Below are 22,841 nucleotides of genomic sequence, written 5' to 3'. Positions count from 1 at the left end.
TTCGTATGAACTATAATCACTTAAATGTTGTTTAAATTAAATGTTTAATGAGTTTTTCTAATGTAAATGAATCAATAATATATATATGTTATTATGCATTTTATCATTTCATAAAACGATGTAAATCCAATAATGTCATGATGATTACCGAGCTCTGTTTGAACCTTAGAAACTCATAGGATACAAATGACATGTCATTAGGGTTTTCATGTTTCGGGTGCTGGTCTTGAATTTCCTATCGATATCTGAGGTCCTACATTTATTGTGGATACTCTACAGCTCATGTGAGCAATATCGTGTAGCTTACATTTTGACCTACAACTTGTGTGAGCAGACCCATCTCAAAGCTCATGAGCAATGTTAAGGAAATGAAATATTATGGTTATATGTTTAGCACACTTCATTTAAGTTATCTCGTGTATCCGATGGTATTCTAAATGGTTTAAAGGGCATGAGAAGGAAAAGGAATGGTAAGTGTTCAAAAGAAACTATGTCATGTATTTATGAAAATCTTGAAATGGTAAGTTTCATTGAAAGCGTGATATGTTAAGGAAAATGATGAGTTCAAATGAATTTTATTCATGTGAAATGGCTTATCTATGTTAATTCAAGTGAATTATGAATTGATGCACTAACATGTGTTGTTGATGATGCTTAGGCTTGTGTCAAGCTATTAGTTGGATTGTATTATGTTTAATTTTAAAAGTTATGCATTGAAATGGTAAATATCCAAATGGAAATATGCTTATATTCATGAAAGGATGGTAAGAATAAAAGTATGTATTTTCTAATGAAATGGTTTATCATGTGGTTGATGTTCATGCTTATGTCTTGTATTATGCAAATGAATCAGGTAAGAAATGGTAACGAAACGGTAGGTTCAGAGTTGAGATTAAAATGATGAAAAATGGATTGATGAGTTGAATGATGTACTTATAGTGAGAAACTTACATATTCTGTGGATGAATTTACCTAGTTCATGAACAAATATACTTATTAGTGAATTGATGTTGTTATTTAAGTTCATGCTAAGTAAATGAAATGGAAAGAAAGTAAACGGAATGGTAAGAAAGTAAATGGAGTGGTTCATAGTATTATGAAAAGGTTAATGATTGAGTAATATGTTATATAAATCCTATTATGTTAGGAATGAAAAATATATGATTGATGAACTTATTCATTTATGAGTTAATGATTATAAAGTTTGCTAAAATTTGTGAAATTAGTATAGTGTTATAATTACCCCATCAAGTTCATTATTGAAATCAAATGTTATGTTTAAAGTTTATATGAGTTTACTAAGCATTCATTGCTTACGTAGTTATTTTCTTTACTTTACAGACTATCGAAATATCGATCGGTTTGGAAGCACGTTAGAGAACTATCACACTGTCCAGCTATTATATTGGTAGATTTTGATGATTTGATCAATGACATGTATAGGTGGACTTGTGCTTTATGTTAGTTAATGAGTTTGGCATGTATATGTCATTTTGGTTGATGTAACCTTGGTATTTTTGATGCCTTGTTGATGTGTGTTATTTTGACAATGTGTTGATGCATGTTTGAATGGTCAAAGCGGTAAGTGATGAATTGACCTCAACATGGTCAAGTTATGGTATGGTTTAGAAAAGTTTTGAATAGATGTGCATGAATGAAATATGGTATGAATATATGTTGGTTCTTGATACCATTTGGAAGTGGTTGGTTTGTGTCACTTATGTGATTCTGATGCATGTGAGTAATGGTCCAAATGGTAAGATTATATTGACATGGTATAGATCAAGTAATTTATGTTTAGCAATGGTAGCAATGTGATTAAATATGCTCATGCTTAGGCATGTTAGTTTGTTTGTGGTTGAGGTGCTTATATGGCATATTGGTTAAAAGGATTTTGGTCATTTGAATTGGCCATTTTATGCATTTTTTGGTATGTTTTGATGCCTTGGTTAAGGGTACAAATGGCTTGTAGGTACACGCATGAATGGGTGGAAGAAATGGCTTGAATTTTTGTCAATTTCTTGTCCACATGGCTTAAGACACGAGCGTGTGTCTCAGCCGTGTGTCCCTTGTAGGTTTTAAAGGTTGCAAGTCAGGAACTTACACAGCCTAGCACACGAGTGTGTGAGACCATTTCGAGTGTTACACGGCCTGGCATACGGACGTGTGGCTTGTCCATGTGACCCAACTCAGAGAGTTATACGGGCATGGACACAGGCTGGGACACAGCCGTGTGTCCCTATTTCAATTGTTTTACGGCCTGAGACAAGGACATATATTTCATCTGTGTGAGCCACACGACCTGGCCACATGGCCATGTGACCCCTACAGTTTAAATTTTGCTAACTTTTTCTTCAATGTTTCAAATATTTTCGATTTAGTCCCAAATTGTTTCTAAAGTGTTTCTAAGTCCTCAAAGGCTCGATTAAAGTATGGTATGCATGTGTATGAATGGATTTTGCTATGTTCAATGAAATGATTGGAAATGTATGTTTTTATGTTACAGTTTTACGGTAATGCTCCGTAACCCTATTTCGGTAATGAATATGGGTTAAGGGTGTTATAATTTTGCACTTTAAGCACCCATGTTGCATAGTTTGGTCATTATGACCACCCCTGTTAAAGTCACAAATGTCAAGCTGATGTGGTAGTTAAAAAAATTAGTATAATAATAAATTTAGCCCTCAACATTTATATATTATATCAATTTAGTCATAATTTTTAAAAGTTAAACGTCAAAATTTACAAGTGATCTCATTTTGATCCTAATTCTAAAAGAGTAAAAAAAAAATATAATTATATTTCAAGCTAAAATGCAGTTCTTGCATAATTCCACACACAAAGAAAAAAAAGAAAAAAAATTCTATTAATTGTACTAAGAGGGGGGATGAAAGAATCAATATGATAACTCGAATCCGATGATGTAATATTCCTCCTTTTTGATGTAAAACATATTGATCTTATCAATTTTCTTAGCCAGTAACATGGCAAACCCCAAGTCTTCAGTTGGCCATGACCTTGAACTTTTCTTTCTATTTGAATTAAAATGAATGGGGTTTATCAATTTCACTTTTTTCTCCAATGCCTTGTAAGACTTGAACTGTGGAGTACGCCTCACATTTCAGCATAAACAGTGTGTGACATCGCAAAAAGGAGGAGCTCTTCATCCCGACGAGCATCCGACATCATGACGAGAAAATAAACTTCATCCCAGCGACATGACCATACTTTGTCACGACGTGGTGACGTGTTCCTCAATTTCTCGGCTTTACTTCTTTCACTTAGACATTGTTTCAGTTTCTCACTTAAACTCTAATTAACTTAGGGATATTCTAGTCATGTATGCTACAAATTTCAACCTATAAGTAAGCTTTAGTTACTCTAAGTTTTATACAATAGAAATATTTAGATTGAGAGAATTATGTTCTTTTTTTTAAATGGTTTTTCTTTTGAGGCTTCGGGTTTTCTTTTGATTCTTTCCATCTTTAGTAATCTCCTTTTATTATAGTGAAATCTCCTTTTACTTGTAGTTTTTATCCTCTTTTGAGAAGTTTTTCACGTAAATTTGTGTGTTTGATCTTTTTGATTTCTAATTTATTTACTTGTTCATTGCATACATAGGTTATTTCCCTGCATAAACTTGTGTTGCCATTCAAGTAAGCTTTTTGCTATCTCTACTCAATGCTTTTTTCACGTGTTTCTTCTCTTATTCGCTCACTTCTCCATCTGTCTCAATGTTCCAATAATTGGTGATTAGCCTAAGCAGATATGCAAATTTAAAAAATAAAAAAAATAAAAAGTTAAAATGGATTTTTTATATATAGTTAGAGTATTAAATAATTCATTAATCTAGGCACGCGATGCATAAACTCTATGCTGGTCTTCAAATTCATTAACAATTTTCAACTCAACATGCTTGTGAATGCAAGCCCGAATAAGTTGTTCATGAAGGAATCAAATAAGGTGAAACCAAAAATTTCTTTAAAAGATTAGAGATGAATTATAAATTTGAAATTATAAATTTACATTATACTTGTAATTTAAAAAAAAAATAATAATTTTTGGGGCCAACTCCACCCCTTTCCTATGTGCTGGCCTCAAAGTTTTATCGTAGTGCTGGAGTTATTTCACTCTTTTTTAGTGTTTTGTTGACATCTTACACACTTAAATAGCCTATTAGTTACTCACGACGTCCAAGTCAGTCTTATGAGTCATCGAAATAGCAAAAAATGCGTGAAAATACTTATATTATTGATATTTAGTTCCGAACATACTAATATTGGAAATGCAATAATTAATTATAAAATGCCTAGAAAACAAGCTCTTTTAAGTGCTAAGATGTACTTAAATTACCATTACAATTGGCAATAGGTCACTCATACTTGCTAAAACCACAAGAAGAAAACCTCTCGTTTTATTTCTCCAGTTTTTGTGCTTGTAGTATTTTCTTTAAAATTTTTATATCCACTATTCATGGTAAAAATACTTTCATATACTTTCCGAAGGGATAAAAATTGTTGAGTTTTCGTGGATAACTAATATATATTGGTTTTGGCAATCAAGAATTGATGCTCTATGTTTACTAAACAAAATTGAAAGAATTATTAGGTTTAACAGTGTAAAAATCAATCATATTTGTGTAGCTAAGCAGATGAGATGATGCAAATATGTGGTATTGCATTAGTTTCTTTATGTTTTTTTAAGTTTGGGTTTTAAATACCTTTCGTACATGAAAAGGTGAAATTGTTCATTTTTAGTGCTTAAAATTAAAAACATAAATCGAAGGACAAAAGATTCTAGTAATTAAATTCTATATTTTCTTTAAATTTTAAAAGTTTTTAATTTTTTCATATTTTAAAATTATATATTTTTAATTTTTAGACTTTTTATATTTATAAAGACTAATTGTTAAATTTACAAAACTGTAAATATCAAAGTATATAAAAGTTATTTTGCCTTTTCCTATAAATGGCCTCAGCAAAATTGGAAGGAAGTTAGCTTAGGGGCCAAGGTTGTTAAATAAGAAAATACAAGGATTGAATGTATAATATTAAAGTACATGGATTAAATTTTAAATTTTAAAAAGTACAAGGACCCTTGAAATATTTAAACCTAAACAAAAAATAAGAAATTTAAATTTTTGAATGGTAAATAAAAATTTCTTTATTAATTCTTATAATAAAAAGTTGAAATAAACTTAAAAATATTCAAACTAAATTTGATATTAAAAAAAAAGCTTTTAAATTTTAAACTGATATTTAAATTATAAATGAAAACAAAATCTGAAATAAAAATGCAAAGTTTTATTATATGCAACGTTAGACTATAATGTATAGTAGAGAAAGTAAAAATAAAAATAAAATCACATAATTAAATATAAATTTTAATTTAATGTATAATTATATACATGAGAAAATAAGCAATTACCATTAATTCATATTATTTTATAATTAATTTATTGTTAATAATTAACTTAGAAAATAAAAAAGAAGGCGCCGACGAAGAGACCTTAATTAATCCCTCTATCTTGTTTTCCTAATCCTACAAGAACTAGAACTCTGAACGTAAATAAATTCCCCCACCAGCTTGAGCTAACTTGCATTTAAACAACTAGTTCAGGGTTTCTCAAATCTTGTTTTTTCGGTTCAATTCTTCTTTCTTTTTTTTATCAGAAACAATCTCATAGCCATCAAAAGAAAACAAGGTTTCGCTAATACTGAAAACCTAAAAACCAGGTATGTGTTGTCTGCTTTTCTTTTTTACTTTGCCAAAAAGGAACCTCAATTGACCTCATCTTCGTCAGTTTTTTTTTGTTTTATGTTAGGGACGTAAAAGCCAAAAGAATAGACGAGGAAGACCTAGCCGACAGACTTAGTGAGTTGTCGGACCATGTTATTTCGCACATCATGTCATCGCTTCCAATTAAAGAAGCAGTTCAAACATGCCTGTTGAAGTTGCCTTCCATGTAGCACAAGCAACTAAGGAAGCAGCAGATGCTGTCGAGCCAAGCATAAACCAAATGAGGAACCTTGCTGCTGTTGGTGTTTCTGTTTTGTTTAGTTACATTTAGTTACTTCAAGTTTCCATTTTGCAATTTAGTTTATTTTGAACCAATTTGGTATGATATGTGATGTAATTAGGTATAGTTTGAGCTAAAAATCAACTTTGTTTTGTTGTGCAAGTTTTATCTTTGTGTTTTCAATGTAATTAGTGGTGTTAGGTAGTGTTTAGGTGATGTTAGCTTTACCTTGATCAGAAAATGTTTTGTATTTGTATTGGTTTTATGCCATTATTCATGTTAATGAAAATCATCATTATTTTTCATTCAATACACTCTCTATCTTTCTTTGTTTTTGCTTTGAATTTTGTTTTGTTTCTTCAACAAGTATCGAGCCTTGCTGCTCAAGTTTTAGTTGAACCTTGCTTGTTCTTTGTTCTAACACCAACAATTGGTATCTAGAGCTTTTGTCTTAGTGGACCTGTTATTGTATATCTTCAAATCGATGGCATCATCAGGCTTTTCTCCTGCAGCACCACTAGTTTTTAATGGTAAAGGGTTTCACATTTGGATAGTCAAGATGAGGACCTATCTGCAGGCATTCGACCTATAGGAAGTGGTCAACTCAGATGTTGAACCAGCACCACTCAGAGCCAACCCAACAGTGGCTCAGATCAGGCAACATGCTGATGAGAGGACTAAGAGGCATAAAGCCATGTCCTGTATTCAGAACTGTGTCTCAGATGTAATCTTTACAAGGATCATGGCCTGTGAGACACCAAAACAGGCATGGGATAGATTGAATGAGGAGTTTCAAGGGACTGAGAGAACAAGGCAACAACAGCTTCTGAACTTGAGAAGGGACTTCGAGAACTTGAAAATGAAGGAGGAAGAAACTGTCAAGCAGTACTTAGACAGAATTATGGCTGTAGTAAACAGCATAAGGCTCCTTGGAGAGTAGTTCAGTGAAGCAATGATAGTGGAGAAAGTGATCTCTACCTTACCAGAGAGGTATGAGGCAAAAATGTCATCCCTGGAAGATTCAAAGGACCTAACCAGCATCTCTTTAACAGAGTTGATTAATGCTCTCTATGCACAAGAGCAAAGAAGAGCCAGTAGACTCGAAGAGCACCAAGAAGGTTCCTTCCAAGCCAAAACCAAGACTGCCTCAAGCTCTTTTGTCAACAAAGGCAAGAAGACTTGGAGAGATAAGCCAAAGTCAAATTCTCCGAGAAAATGGGATAGACCATGCGAGCATTGTAAGAAGCCTGGTCATCCAGAGGCCAAATACAAGTTTAGGCCAGATGTGCAGTGCCAATATTGCAAAAAGATTGGCCATGTTGAAAAGGTCTACAAAGAGAAGGGAAGACCAAGGCAAAACCAACAGCAACCAAGGGGTGAAGCTCAGATAGCTAAAGAAGGTAGTGACCATAAGGAGCAGGTCTTTACAGTCTCTTGCTCAACTGCTCAAGAGAAGGCCTCAAATGGGTGGCTCATAGATAGTGGCTGTACCAACCACATGACACCAGATGCTGCCATCTTTAAGTCATTGGATAGAAGCTGCAAAACCAAAGTTAGAGTTGGAAATGGTCACTTTATCAAGGCTGAAGGCAAAGGAGATGTCCTGATTTGGACTCCCACAAGTAACAAGCTCATCACAAATGTGTTGCTAGTTCCTGAAATTGACAGAAATCTAATGAGTATAGCTCAACTACTGGAGAAGGGCTATTCAATTGTGTTCAAAGGCAGTGAAGGTAAAATTAGTGATCCAAGTGGATCCATGCTTATGACAGTGGCTATGACAGATAAAAGCTTTGTCGTCGACTGGAACAAAGCCTCAAACTCAGCTTATACAGCTTCTATTGATGAATCCAAGCTTTGGCATCAAATACTTGGTCATGCAAGCTTCAGATCAATGGCTCAGATCGTCAGAGAAGATTTGGCTGAAAATTTCACTAGTTCAGTTGAAAATGATGAAGTCTATAAAGTGTGTCAGTTAGGAAAGCAGGCCAGACTGCCATTTCCATCAAACAAGGCCTGGAGAGCCTCAGAAAGGCTTTAGCTCGTGCACACTGATGTGTGTCGCCCTATGAAGACTAAATCACTCAATGGTAATAGGTACTTCATTCTTTTCATTGATAATTGTACCATATTGTGACAGCCCTAATTAGACCCTAGTCGGAATGTGGTTTCGGGACCAGAAAATTGACTCACAAAAATTTGTTTTTATTTTTATTTTAATTGCATATATTTATGTGTGATAGTGTATGGAAAAAAATGTTTAAAATTAGTCTTAGGAATGTGAATTTTCTTGAAAGGACTTAGTTGAGAAACTTAGAAAAGATGATAGGTAAATTGTAAGGATCAAATAACAACAAGGTGAGAAAGCATGGATTTGCATGTCAAAATGCCCTTAATGCATGAAGTGGCCGGCCGTGTGATGATGTTCCTCCACTACGTCTAATTAAATATATATTATAATGGTAAATGACAAAATAATCTAAGTAGAAAAATAGATTAATAAGAAAAAGATGAATAAAAGAAGAAATGGAAGGAGAGAGAAGTGTTCATCTTCTTCTTGCAAAACCGAACCTAAGTGAAGAAAAAAAGAAAAATTGTTAAAAGCATTCGGTCAATTTAAGGGTTAATCAAGGTAAGATTTCATGTTCTTTTTTTTCATTAAATTTTATGAAATTTAGTTAGTAGACAAATCTATATTATAACCCATAGGTTGATTTTTCTATTTGGTGATAAAATGTGCATTCGGTTGTGATGTTTAGATGTTATGAGGATAGTGTTTGATGCTTTGGATGGAATATTAGAAAGATGAAGAATGAACTAGTTAATAGATATATGAACATTGGTATGAACTTATGAATAGATGTGGAGTTTTTATTTTTTTTTAGTTAGAAACATTCGGTCAAATTGTTATGTGGAGGAACTCAGTGTTTAAATGAAATAAAAATGATATTAAATTTGAAATTGTATGTTCGGCCTTATAATTAAGTACATAGGTAAAGTTAAATTTGGTCTTGCATATTCGGTTAAATAGTATGCACATTTGTGAAATAATTTTTGATTCTATATAATCGACCCAATGAGGGAGGTTGGCTTACAAAGTTGAGTTTGATTCATAATTATATATATTTGAATGTAAACATATTTGACATAATATTATTTTGGAAGTGTTAATGCATTCGGCTTAAAGACATAATATAAGCATTAGTTGAGGTTTGATGTCTTAAACAAGGATGGTTGTAAGAAGAAGTGGAATCATTAAATTCATATATATGAATATCTTGCAAGGTAATTAAACTACTAAATTTATTTATTCTAGCTCAAGAACCCAAAGGAGGGGAAACAAGCAAAGGCAAAGCAAAGAATATTGAGTAGACGATTGGGAATCATATCTCCGACATAAGGTAAGTCTATAAGCATTTGTAGGTTGATTAATTTATACATAATTAATACTAACGTATTATAAAAGAATTTCTTGGGGTAGGTATTTATTTGGAGTGATATACGTATTTATAAATGTGGTTGTATGTGCTATTTGATTTAAGTAAATTGCCTTATTATAATGAGCCAACATTGGCACTAAGTGTGCGTATTTGAATGGCACTATGTGTGCGAAATCGATTGGCACTATGTATGCTGGTTTGAATGTCAATAAATGAGTGAATTTCCAAAGCACTATGTGTGCGGTTTAACATGGCACTATGTGTGCGAATTTGATTAGCACTATGTGTGCGAAATCGGTTGAGGATATAATGTGTGCTGGAAAAGAATAAAGTGCTAGGGCTATTAACGGAAAAATTGAATTTGAGACATAAAACGTATAGGCATGGAACGATCTAGTTTATCATTGTTTTATACTTCGAGGAAAGGATCTAAACTATCTAGTTGTTTTGATATTTAATTGGATAGCAAGACTTGGCTTGTGGTTGAATCGATAATTTAAGTAATTGTGGCATAATTCGGTATGGTTAAATGGTTGATCTTACAATATTTTTATTATGATCTCATGTTAATGGTCTGTATTATATTGCTTACGACTTACTGAGTTGAATACTCATTTGGTGTGTTTACTATTCTCCTATTTAGATTTCTTTGATCCATTTTGTGTGTTTGGGACCATCGTCGAAGTCATCACACCAGCCTGCAATGTTTTGGTACCCTCTTCTTAGTTGGTCTAAGTGAACATTACGGCATGTATAAGCTAATATGTATTTTGTTTGTACTTTGATATGTATACTTCCAGCCATGCGAATATGGCCTAAATACTAAGTTTGAATTTGGTTATGTTTAATCATAGTATAATTTGTCTTGGTTATAATGTTTAATGCTATTAATGAATGATATATATATATATATATATATATATATATATAAATATACATATGTTTGAGGGTTGAAAATGCTAAGAAATTTTGACTATGTGTTTTTGGGGAGGTTCGATTATGACACCTTTATATAAATGATTAATTGCAATTTGCCTATTGTATATGATCTTAGTATTTAAATTGAGATAGCGTAATGGGTCGTCTGGTTATGTCTGAACATAACATAAAATCGTATAATATGGTTGTTATATGATGTAAACTTATGTAATGGTTTTGATTAAACTTGATAATGATTAATTATGTGTTTCGGCTATGTATGAATAAGGATCATATATGGTAGTATAATGAATTATGCATTATTAAAGATGAACTTAGCGAAATGAAGATGATAGAAGAAGATGCATGAAAATTTTACGAATAAGTATTTGGTTCGGTAATATCTCGGAACACATTCCAGCGATGGAAATGGGTTAGGGGTGTTACACATATATTGCTGGATTTTCTTTTTGACGCACAAATCTAAAGTAGCTCAAGTGTTCTTGAAGTTTAAGGTTGCAGCTGAAACAGAAATAGGATGCAAACTGAAGACCATTAGATCAGACAATGGAGCTGAGTACACTTTAGCTCAATTTCAAGCTCTCTGCAGTGATGCTGGCATCAAACATCAGCTAACCAATGTCTATACACCTCAGCAAAATGGGGTAAGTGAAAGAAAGAACAGGAGTTTAATGGATATGGCCAGGTGCCTATTGTTTGAAAAGAATTTACCTAAAACCCTGTGGGATGAAGCAATTAACACTATTGTGTACCTTCAAAATAGACTTCCAACCAAGGCTTTAACACATTAAACACCTTTTGAGGCCTGGTTCGAGTTTAAGCCATTATTGACTCATTTGAAGGTCTTTGGCTACTTGCGTTATGCTCACACGCCAACAGTAAGAGGGATAAGCTGTCAGAAAGAGCCCAACTTGGCATTTTGGTTGGCTACAGCTTAGTCAAGAAAGGGTATAGGATCTTAGATCCTTCATCAAACAAAATCCAAGTAAGTAGAGATGTGGTTTTTGATGAAAATGCAAGCTGGAACTGGAAAAGAAATGATCCAGAAGCTAATTCTGAAGAATTGATAGCTGATTAGACTGAAGCTAATCAAAATGGTCTAGAAATGGACATTGATGATGAACCAGTCAGGGGTACTAGACCATTGGCTGAAATTTATAAAAGAGCACATGTGGCTATAATTGAACCAGGCAGTTTCGAAGAGGCTGAGGTACATCAAGGCTGGAAACAAGCTATGGCTGATGAGATTGCCATGATTGAGAAGAACCAGACATGGAATTAGTTGCAAGTCCAGTCAACAGGAAGGTCATTAGGGTAAAATGGGCCTATCGAGCCAAGTATAATGCTGATGAGAGCTTGAACAATCTCAAAGCAAGGCTAGTTGTGAAAGGGTTTAGCCAGAAGTATGGTCTAGACTACTTGGAGACATTTGCACCAGTGGCCAGACTAGACACCATCAGATTACTGGTTGCCTTATCAGCTGAGATAGAGTGGAAAATCCACCAGCTCGATGTGAAGTTTGCATTTCTCAATGGTTTTCTTGAAGAGGAAATCTATGTGGAGCAACCTCAAGGCTCTAAAGTGGCAGAAAATGAATGCATGGTCTATAGACTAAAGAAAGCCTTGTATGGCTTAAAATAAGCTCCAAGGGCCTAGTATAGTAGAACTGACAGCTACCTGCTCAGTTTAGGATTCCAAAGAAGCCTCAGTAAGCCTACTTTGTATGTCAAGAAATAAAATGATGAAACACAACTTATTGTGTCTGTGTATGTGGATGATTTGCTTGTTACAGGAGGAGACCAAGCCATATTGGCAGATTTCAAAGCAATGATGCAAAAAATGTTTGAGATGTCTGATCTTGAAAGAATAACTTATTTTCTTGGCATGGAGGTGAATCAAAGTCAAAAAGGGATCTTCTTAAGTCAGAAAGCTTTTGCCTCCAAAATCCTAACCAAGTTTTCAATGCAAAATTGCAAGGCAACAAGCACACCTGTTGCTATTGGAGAATAATTATTAAGCCAAGGGAGTTTTAAACAGGTTAGTGAATCTTTCTATAGGAGCCTAGTTGGTTTTTTGTTGTATTTGACTACCACTAGGCCAGATATTATGTTTGTTATCAGTTTGCTCTCAAGGTTCATGCATTGTTGCAATGAGAAGCACTTCCAATCAGCTAAACGAGTGCTTAGATACATCAAGGGTACATTGAACCATGGAATGTTGTATGGCAAAGCTGATAAGCTAAGATTAGTTGGATACACAAACAGTGACTGAGTAGGTTCGATTGATGACATGAAGAGTACTTCAGGGTATGTTTTCACCCTTGGTTTAGCTATCTTCTGTTGGAGTTCCAAGAAGCAAAATGTCAACTGCTGAAGCTGAATATGTAGCAGTTGCTAGGGCAGTGAATCAAGCCATATAGCTAAGGAAGATATTAGCAGATCTAAATTTGCATCAAGAGGAAGCAACAGGGATCATGTGTGACAATAAATCCATTGTTGCAATTGCAAAGAATATTGTCTTCCATGGAAGGGCAAAACACTTTAACATCAAGTTTCATTTTGTTAGGGAGATGAAACAAGCTCGAGAGGTTGAGTTGATTCATTGCAATTCTGAAATACAAGTTGCTGATATTTTGACAAAACCTCTTAATGCATCGACGTTCATTAAACTAAGGGAGCTAATGGGAGTTTGCAGCATGGAAACCAAGGAGGAGTGTTGAAGTTGGCTTCCATGCAGCACAAGCAACTAAGGAAGCAGCACATGTTGTCGAGCCACGCATGCACCAGATAAGGAGCCTTGCTGCTGTTGGTGTTTTCTTTTGTTTAGTTACATTTAGTTACTTTAAGTTTCCATTTTGTAATTTAGTTTATTTTGAACCAAGTTGGTATGATATGGGATGTAATTAGGTAGAGTTTGAGCTGAAAATCAGCTTTGTTTTGTTTTGCAAGTTTCATCTGTAGACACTCAATTTTGTCCGGCCCATTTCAGTATTTAAAATAATGAACCCCAAAAAAAAACGAAGTCCAAGTTCAGTCCAGAATTACAAATATAATTTGGCCCGATCGGAATGGCCCATTACTTGAAAAGATTTAAGGTCCATCTACAAGCTTGACTCATATGGAAATATAATCTTCAATGATATGTAATCTTAGATATGATACAATCTTAAATATGATTGCAATCTTAGATATGATACAATCTTAGATATTATTGCAATCTTAGATATGATACAATCTTAGATATGATTGCAATCTTAGATATGATATACAATCTTAGAAGATATGATTTTATAATCTTGGAGATTTAATTTGTAGATATCCTTTAATCTTAACTGTTGATGTAATTGATCTGTACCGTTGGATTTGGGGAGGCTCAACTATAAATAGAAGCCTCTCCCTTCATTGTAAATCACTTGAGTTTTGGGAAGCAATAAGAATTCTTGAAGAGCATTCACTGAAATTTCTCTCCCTCTTGCGTTCTTACTCTCTGTGGTTTGTTCTTATTTTATTCTTCGTCTATCTTAGTTTTTCAACTCTTTTATTTTAATTTCTTCATTTTTAAATATGTATATTTTTCCTATCTTTTATACATTTGATTATGTATTTTATATATCATAATATTTAACCTTTTATATAGTTTATTTTCAAATATATATTTTCTATGCATGTATATATATTATATGATCATTTCATTATAAATATAAATTATTTTACATATTTGATATTTTATACATTATTTTTCTAAACCAATATATTTTATATTTTTATATAATTATTATTCTTGTAAATATATTTTTATTATATATTATATTTTAAATTTATTATTAAATATCACATTTTTTTATATGCTCATTCTATTTATCAATTGTTTATATTATACATATATTTTAAAACTTATGTTTTTATTATTATACAATATTTGTTTTACTTTAGCATTAATGTATTATTGTTATGTTATGTATTTCATATGTTATGTAATATCTTAGACTTTTATAATTTACTTTCAAATGCATATTTTTATATATGTACATTGATATATTGTATTATATGCATCATTTTATTTATTAATCCATTCATGTGTACATTAAATTATTAGATTTTATATTTTATGTAGATTCTATTTATCCATTTGCTATGCATGTCATCTATTTTACTCATACATATTTTACACATTAATATTTACCATGTTTTTTTATGTTATTTAATGTTTTATTTATGATATATTGTATATAATTAGTACATTTATTATGCTTTCTTTTGGTATATTCCTATTTGCTTAGCATGATTATTTTATTATTCTATTTTACCCTCTATATAGTGATTGCATTTATATAAAGTGTTATAATACTTTATAATATATGCTATTTGAATATCTATGTTTCGTAATATAGAATTGTCACTCTAAAAGGTCATTTAAAACAATATTTAAAAGTTTTATAAAAATAAAAAAGGCAATGCTTAGTATTTGAAAGCTTGAGAAAAGTAGTGCCCTAACTTATTGGGTTGCAACTTTTCTCGTTGAGTTCGAATAGTCAAGTACCCTTCTAAGTTTTTAAGATTTTCAAAATACGAGCAACTGTCTTGGAATTTCAAAGCGTTGTGTCCTAACTTATTGGATGTGGCGATTTGTCGTTTCGAGATAGAGATTTCCAAAAGGTTAACTTAGTGTCAATGTTTTGATACGAGTGAACCCAAATTTTCAAAATCAAAGTATTTTAAAGAGGATTATATCTTAAAATTTTTTAAATTTCCGACATGAAAGACATTTGATAATCAATTAGGTACCAATTTTTGGGCGTTACGAGGGTGCTAATCCTTCCTCGTACGTAACCGACTCCCGAACCCATTCTTTTATTTCGTGGACCAAAACTAATGATTTTAAAACAAAATGTTTTAAAGGTGATCCAATCACACCTAAAAAGATTGGTGGCGACTCCGTTGTTTTTTTTTTAAAATCGATTCCCATTTTCCAAAACTCGATTTGAAAATGGTTTCGACAGCTTGGCGACTCCACTGGGGACTAATAAGAGAGTCAAGTCTGTAATTGATTATCTCTTGTCTTAATGTCGAAAATTAAAATTTTAAAATTTAATCTTCTTTGCATTACATGTGTTTGTGTTATTGCATGTGTTGCTATATTCTAATACGCATTGCATTTGCATGACTGTTGTGGTCACACCCTTAAGTGGGAGTGAGAAGCTACGCCTTCGTGAGGTTTTTGCCTCCGTGCGGGATAGTGGATCACTTTGGGATACATCCGTACCTATGGTTTTGTGAGATTTTCATCTCCGTAGCCATAGGGAAATGTGTCCCCCTGAACTGAACTCGATTCAAATGAGCCTATAATGGGTGAGGATCGAGGAATCTACTGGTTCAGGTACCTCAACTTTAGAACTAAACCACATATAGAAGGACCGTAAGAGCTCAACCTAGATAGAATTATACCGTAATTATTACCCTTGCAGGTTATCTTTGAGTTTATTATTATCATGTGATACTAACTATCTCCTTTCTTTTGTTGCATATCATTTCGCATTTCAAAGATATCGATTTTCGGTCACTTTCTAAGTTAGAGAGTTTTATTATGGAGAACGGACTTCTTGATGGAGTGGAAGACAACGCTAACGTCCATATATGGTCAGAGCAAACTCAGTTAGTAAAGGAAAATAGTCTAGCCATGGGATATGTGTCAGAGCTGTCAGACTACATTCGTATCACACAGGATAATCAGCATGGTTAAAGGAAATATGGGATCAATGGGGTAGTGAAGCCAAGCAGTTGTTCTACAACAACCATGGGGACTTGCAGTACTTGCTTGACTTGGGAATAGACGAGAATTTGTTTTGGGCCATCACTCAGTATTGGAATCTTGTATACAGTTGCTTTACGTTTGGAAAAGCCTATATGGTACCCGTAGTGGAGGAATATTCAATTTTGTGGCGTTGTCCTATGACTCAAGTTGATAAAGTTTACTCAAGGGCTAACTGTATTCCAACTTTTGTGAGGAAGTTGATGAATGTCATAGGGAGAGGGAGTGAGATAAAATGGAAAGAACAGAAAGGAAAATGGGTAGTCTTGGAATTCCTGCCTCTTCCGCCACTAGTGCATCTTAATGTTGTTTCCAATCAAAGCAGAATTGGATACGAAGAAGATTGTTCAACACTCTATGGCAAGGCGTGCTGCAGGGCAAAAGGTAATGTACTCACCAATCATTTTAAGGTGAACAAGAAGAGTATGGATGGACATTTCCACCATTACAACATTTCTCTTTCATAGGAAGATGGTCGATGGTAAGAGTGTTGGAAGAAAAGTGATTGACAGAATGCATGGACCTACAAAGGTGAGTTGGATGGAAAGAATTGTGCTTATGATGGTAAAAGGCTTATTTATTATAGAACCAAACAACAAGCATGAGTTCACTATGTTGCACTTATCAGAGATAATGGAAATGCAAGCCCTGATGATCTGTCAAAATGGACGCAAAAGAATGAGATTAAAGAAGTCCATATCATTTAAAAGACCTTTAAAGTAGAGATTAACTATACTGAGAAGATACCCATCTAAGCATTTCAAAATGCTTTGCGTGGACAGGAATCTGAAAGTTCTCAAGAAACCCTAAAGGTGTTGGATATCATTTTAAGGTAGCATGTTAAGCAGGAATGTCCACTTGTTTGCCAATCTTTCTTTCAAAATAATCAGAACAACTTCACAGACATTGGAAGAGGTGTCCATAGATGTAGGGATTATCTTATGGGTGAAGCTACAGCTCAAATTCGGGATGGTAGTAGATCATTTACGGACCATAAAGGTACAAGCTGATACATTGAGCACAGTCAGATCATTGTCAAGAGTTAGCTTTGTTGAGTTAAAACTTTGGGTCATGGGACGAAGGCGTATTTGTAATCCATTCATATGTAAAGATATTCTTTTTCTAAATAAAGTTTTCTAAATGAAATTAAGTCGAGATCGATACCTTTTTGCATTCATGCATTTGTATTACATCACATCGCATTATATGCATTTAAATTATAAAAAGACCATAATTAGTTAAAGTTATTAAAAAAGAAAGAAAAAGAGAGAGAGAGAAGAGGGTTACGGCTAAGTGAAAAAGAGACGTTCCCTTACATATCCCTGACTTTTGTGTCAAGAGGGATAGCTTACCCGGAGAAGGAGGTGTTTGGAAATGAAAATAATCCCACCAATGTCATACATGAAGAAGGGACTGAACAAAGAAACCTTGAGGGCATTCGCCCTTACGAACCGGGAAGTTCTTTAAACAATTAGACTGCAGAAGAACTTCCTGTAATCTTTAGGAATTTTACGGAGTAATATTCAGAACACTCTTGTTGCTCTAAAGCCTAGGAGTAATGAGATTTCTTTTGAGAAGTGGGCTCATGTTCAGACATTTTTATTTTCAATAAAACATACTTTTATTATTTATCTGAGTAAATATTCTTTCATTCTGATTCTTTTGACCTTTGACATTCTTTATAAATTTTCATTTCATGTAAATAGTCCTTTTTGAATTTATTTATTCCTTTTATATTCTTTTTTGTGCCTATCATAGATCCCTAAATATCAATGACACGGGCAACGATACTATAGATTCAGAGTTCCTTTTGAGTGCGATATGTGTTTAGAGGAATCTCAGTACTTTGAAGGTGACAAAAAGTGTGACTTGTTTCTGAATTTGTTGAAAATGGTTTTTACCCCATGAAGTGGTGGTAGGAAATATAGCCTTAGAGGAAGGAAAGATTGCGAAATTGGAATTAGCTGAGGAGACAAAACAAGACCTTGTTGAGACTATTATGGGAATTCAAAAATATGGTCCAAAGACGCATGCAGGAGGATTTGCAATTGCCAGGATAAACATGAGGTTTTGGGGCACTATTGGTCCACCATGGAAAGGGATTGCATCAGTTGTACAATGAATGCCAAATTTAAAGGAGTAAAGACTTATGAAGCATGTATGTTATGGGCCCGAGCTCATCAAAAGTTTCAAGCTAACAATGACTCATCTTTGTAGACGTCAACTACTCCATTAAGAGGGGGAGATAGTTTCATATGCCAATATTACAAAGTTAAAAGTCATCTATTTCAAAAAAAAAAAAACAAAAAGATTATATATAACTGCACAATGCCAAAAGTTTACAGTTTTTTCAAAGATAATGCGCCATACCACAGTACAACAAAGGTTGCCAAAAGTAAAGAAAAAGAAGGAAAAAAAAAACAAATTACAAAAGATGACCGAGATTGGTAAAAATTGGCATAAGAAACTACCGCCTACTCTCTATGCTTACGCTGGGGAAAACACCTTCAATTCTAGTTGTTTCAAAGGTTCCAACCATCATCCTTGGAATGGGTGCATTGTTTGGCTTTCCTGAGCAGTCTGATGTGCCGTCAATAGCTGCGATGGTTAGCTCCAGGCGGTGGCCATTGATTTTCAACTATGGGGCATCAGGCCGTACACAATCTCTGAAGCTTAAAATGATAGATTCTTTCTTCAAAACCAGTTTCTGACAAAGTTGACGACGGTATCATGAAGGAAGCTCTCTTAGACTTCTATACAAGTTCAGAGAAGAGGAAACCTGATCAAATCATTATTTTCAGGGAGAAGGTTAGCGAGTCTCAATTCAATCAAGTTTTGATCAAGTTATTGAGGCTTGCAAGTTCCTTGGCGAGTAGTGGAACCCTAAAGATTGTGGTTATTATTGTATGAAAAACCATCATACCAAGTTTTTTTTTCAGCAGGGATCTCCTGACAATGTGCTACATGGTATTGTCATTGACAACAAAGTATGCCATCCAAAGAACAATGCTTCTTACCTTGGTACCTATGCTGGAATGATTGGAATCACGAGGCAGACCCACTATTATGTTCTCTTAGACCAGGTTGGGTTTTTGGCTGATGATCTGCAAGAGTTTGTTCATTCTCTATCCTATATGTATCAAAGGAGCACTACAGCCATATTTGTTGTGCCTCCTATTTGCTACGCTCATTTGGCAGCTTCACAGTTGCGGGCAATTTATGAAAATTAGGGATGCTTCAGAAACATCATCGAGTCATGGTGGGATGTATGCTCCAAGAGTAATCTCTGTACCTCAGCTTTCCAGGTTGAAGGATAAAGTCAGCAACTTCATTCTTGTTTGCTGAGAATCACTGAACCATCTTTTTTTAGGGTTTGACAAACAATAGCCAGGACGGCTGCTGGGGTAATCCCTTTCTCATGGGTTTATGAATCAAGATTTTTCCTCCAAGCTTTGATGGAGTCAAGAATTGAATACCTCTAGTAAACTTAACTTAGTATTCATCCTAAGCAAATGTACCAAGAATGGATGACACAGACTTATGACAAAGAAGGTTCGTCCAAAAGAATCTCATAAAAGAAACCTTGTAAAAGGATGCCGAATTGGGAAGGGCCATATGTTACGAAGAGGGCTTTCTCTAGAGGTGCATTGATTTTGACAAGAAATGGATAGGAAGACTTTATCTGATCCAGTGAATTCGGACTCAGTCAAAAAGTACTTTGTCTAAAGGAGAAGGGAAGCCAAGGTGAAAACCCACAAATGGCACTTTGGGACTTCTATTTCAAAAAAAAAATAAAAAAAGAAAAGAAAAAGTGAAAAAAATAAAGAGAAAAAAGAAAAAGATGGAGAGGCCAAGGTGAAAACCCAAAGGCGCTTTGAGACCAAAGGGTTTTGAGTTGAAAACCGAAAGGGCGACTTAAATTTGGAAAGTCATGCAAAGGACCTTGCTATACCGAATTCGACGAAAAGTGAAGTATGTTACATATCGAGGCATCAACGAATTACTTTGGATCTTTTAAACACATGTTGAACTCAAGAAAGTCTTCATGGAGCTGGTGTATAGACGCTCAAGCGGCGATATCTAGGGCATCTGATTTTTTATCCTGTTTACTATCTTTGGATTCTCTTTCTTCTCAAAGATAGATTCTTAGATTAACCTCCTTTGTCTTTTTGATAAATCATTATCCTCAAGATCAATTTATTCGTCCCATTATTCATAAAGTGTGTTGCATAGAAATAATGATTGATGAACTAAATATCTTTACAAACGAAGTTTTGCATATTACTCTGGAAATTTCTAGATAATACAAGAAACTGAAACAAGACAATTGTTTAAAGAATTTCCATATTTGAGGGTCGGATATACTCGGGGAAATTTCTTCTTCAGTCCAAAAGGTGGTGGGACATTTTAAATTGATCTTAAGAAAGGATCATTTCATAAACATCTCCAGCGGGTCACAACATTTAGAGAATGGCACAATAGGACTAAGTTGATTCAAAGCATACAAGCAGAGTAAGATTGATACATCAAGAAGTATAAAGTTAAAACTTCGATGAGAGAATGAGTGATGACGCTGAAATAAGGGTCATATTCATAACATTTTGCATTATAACATGTCTAATTAGGAGAATTTGACTCACTTCGATCATAGGCATGAACTCATACGCATTCTACAGGTTATGTCTTTTATGGGACAATGTAGATCAAAGAAATAAGATTTGGCATCCCTATGTTTATAGGGAACAGATCAAAGATAGTAGATCTGACATTCCTGTGCTTACAGCGAAGCAGATTGAAGATTTCAGCATGGCATCCCTGTGTTTATAGGGAACAAGTTGAAGATAGCAGATTTGGCATCCCTGTGTTTATAGGGAACAGATCGAAGATAGCAGATCTAACCTTCAGATGTTTATACTGAAGCAGATCCAAGATGATTTGGCATTCTTGTGTTTACAAGGAACAAATCGAGGACATAGTAGATTTGACTCTCAGACGTTCTCAAAGATAGCAGATCTAACCTTCAGATGTTTATACTGAAGCAGATCCAAGATGATTTGGCATTCTTGTGTTTACAAGGAACAAAGAGAGGACATAGCAGATTTGACTCTCAAACGTTCTCAAATATAGCAGATCTAACCTTCAGATGTTTATATTGAAGCAGATCCAAGATGATTTGGCATTCTTGTGTTTACAAGGAACAAATCGAGGACATAGTAGATTTGACTCTCAGACGTTCTCAAATATAACAGATCTAACCTTCAGATGTTTATACTGAAGAAGATCCAAGATGATTTGGTATTCTTGTGTTTACAAGAAACAAATCGAGGACATAGCAGATTTGACTCTCAGACGTTCTCAAATATAGCAGATCTAACCTTCAGATGTTTATACTGAAGCAGATCCAAGATGGTTTGGCATTCTTGTGCTTACAAGGAACAAATCGAGGACATTGCAGATATGACTCTCAAATGTTCTCAAACAGACTCAAGATGGTTTGGCATCCTTGTGCTTACAAGGAACAAATCGAGGACATTGCAGATATGACTCTCAAATGTTCTCAAACAGACTCAAGATGGTTTGGCATCCTTGTGCTTACAAGGAACAAATCGAGGACCTTGCAGACATGACTCTCAAATGTTCTCAAACAGACTCAAGATGGTTTAGGCATCTTTGTGCTTACAAGGAACAAGTCGAGGACCTTGCAGATATGATTCTCAAATGTTCTCAAACAGACTCAAGATGATTTGACATCCTTACAAATCGAAGAAGCAGACTCAGTGTCTCTGTGTTCGGCAGAAAACAGATCAAAGATATCAACATAGCATTCTTGAGGTCGTAGGGAGAAGGTAGAAGACCATTCGAGGAAAAGATCGCAAAGATTGGGCTAGGCCGGGCAAATTTGGTCCTTTATGGTCTTTGCTCAATTCCTATTACATAGCAATGAGCAAAGAGGGGCAGCTGTAGACACTCAATTTTGCCCGGCCCATTTCAGTATTTAAAATAATAAACCCCCCCAAAAAAAAATGAAGTCCAAGTTCAGTCCAGAATTACAAATATAATTTGGCCCAATCGGAATGGCCCATTACTTGAAAAGATTTAAGGTCCATCTACAAGCTTGACTCATATGAAAATATAATCTTCAATGATATGTAATCTTAGATATGATACAATCTTAAATATGATTGCAATCTTAGATATGATACAATCTTAGATATGATTGCAATCTTAGATATGATACAATCTTAGATATGATTGCAATCTTAGATATGATATACAATCTTAGAAGATATGATTTTGTAATCTTGGAGATTTAATTTGTAGATATCCTTTAATCTTAACCGTTGATGTAATTAATCTGTACCGTTGGATTTGGGGAGGCTCAACTATAAATAGAGGCCTCTCCCTTCATTGTAAATCACTTGAGTTTTGGGAAGCAATAAGAATTCTTGAAGAGCATTCACTCAAATTTCTCTCCCTCTTGCGTTCTTACTCTCTGTGGTTTGTTCTTATTTTATTCTTCGTCTATCTTAGTTTTTCAACTCTTTTTATTTTAATTTCTTCATTTTTCAAATATGTATATTTTTTCCTATCTTTTATACATTTGATTATGTATTTTATATATCATAATATTTAAC

Source organism: Gossypium arboreum, chromosome 13 (assembly GCF_025698485.1).
Source record: "Gossypium arboreum isolate Shixiya-1 chromosome 13, ASM2569848v2, whole genome shotgun sequence".
Taxonomy (NCBI): domain Eukaryota; kingdom Viridiplantae; phylum Streptophyta; class Magnoliopsida; order Malvales; family Malvaceae; genus Gossypium; species Gossypium arboreum.
Note: the sequence above shows the minus strand (reverse complement) of the source record.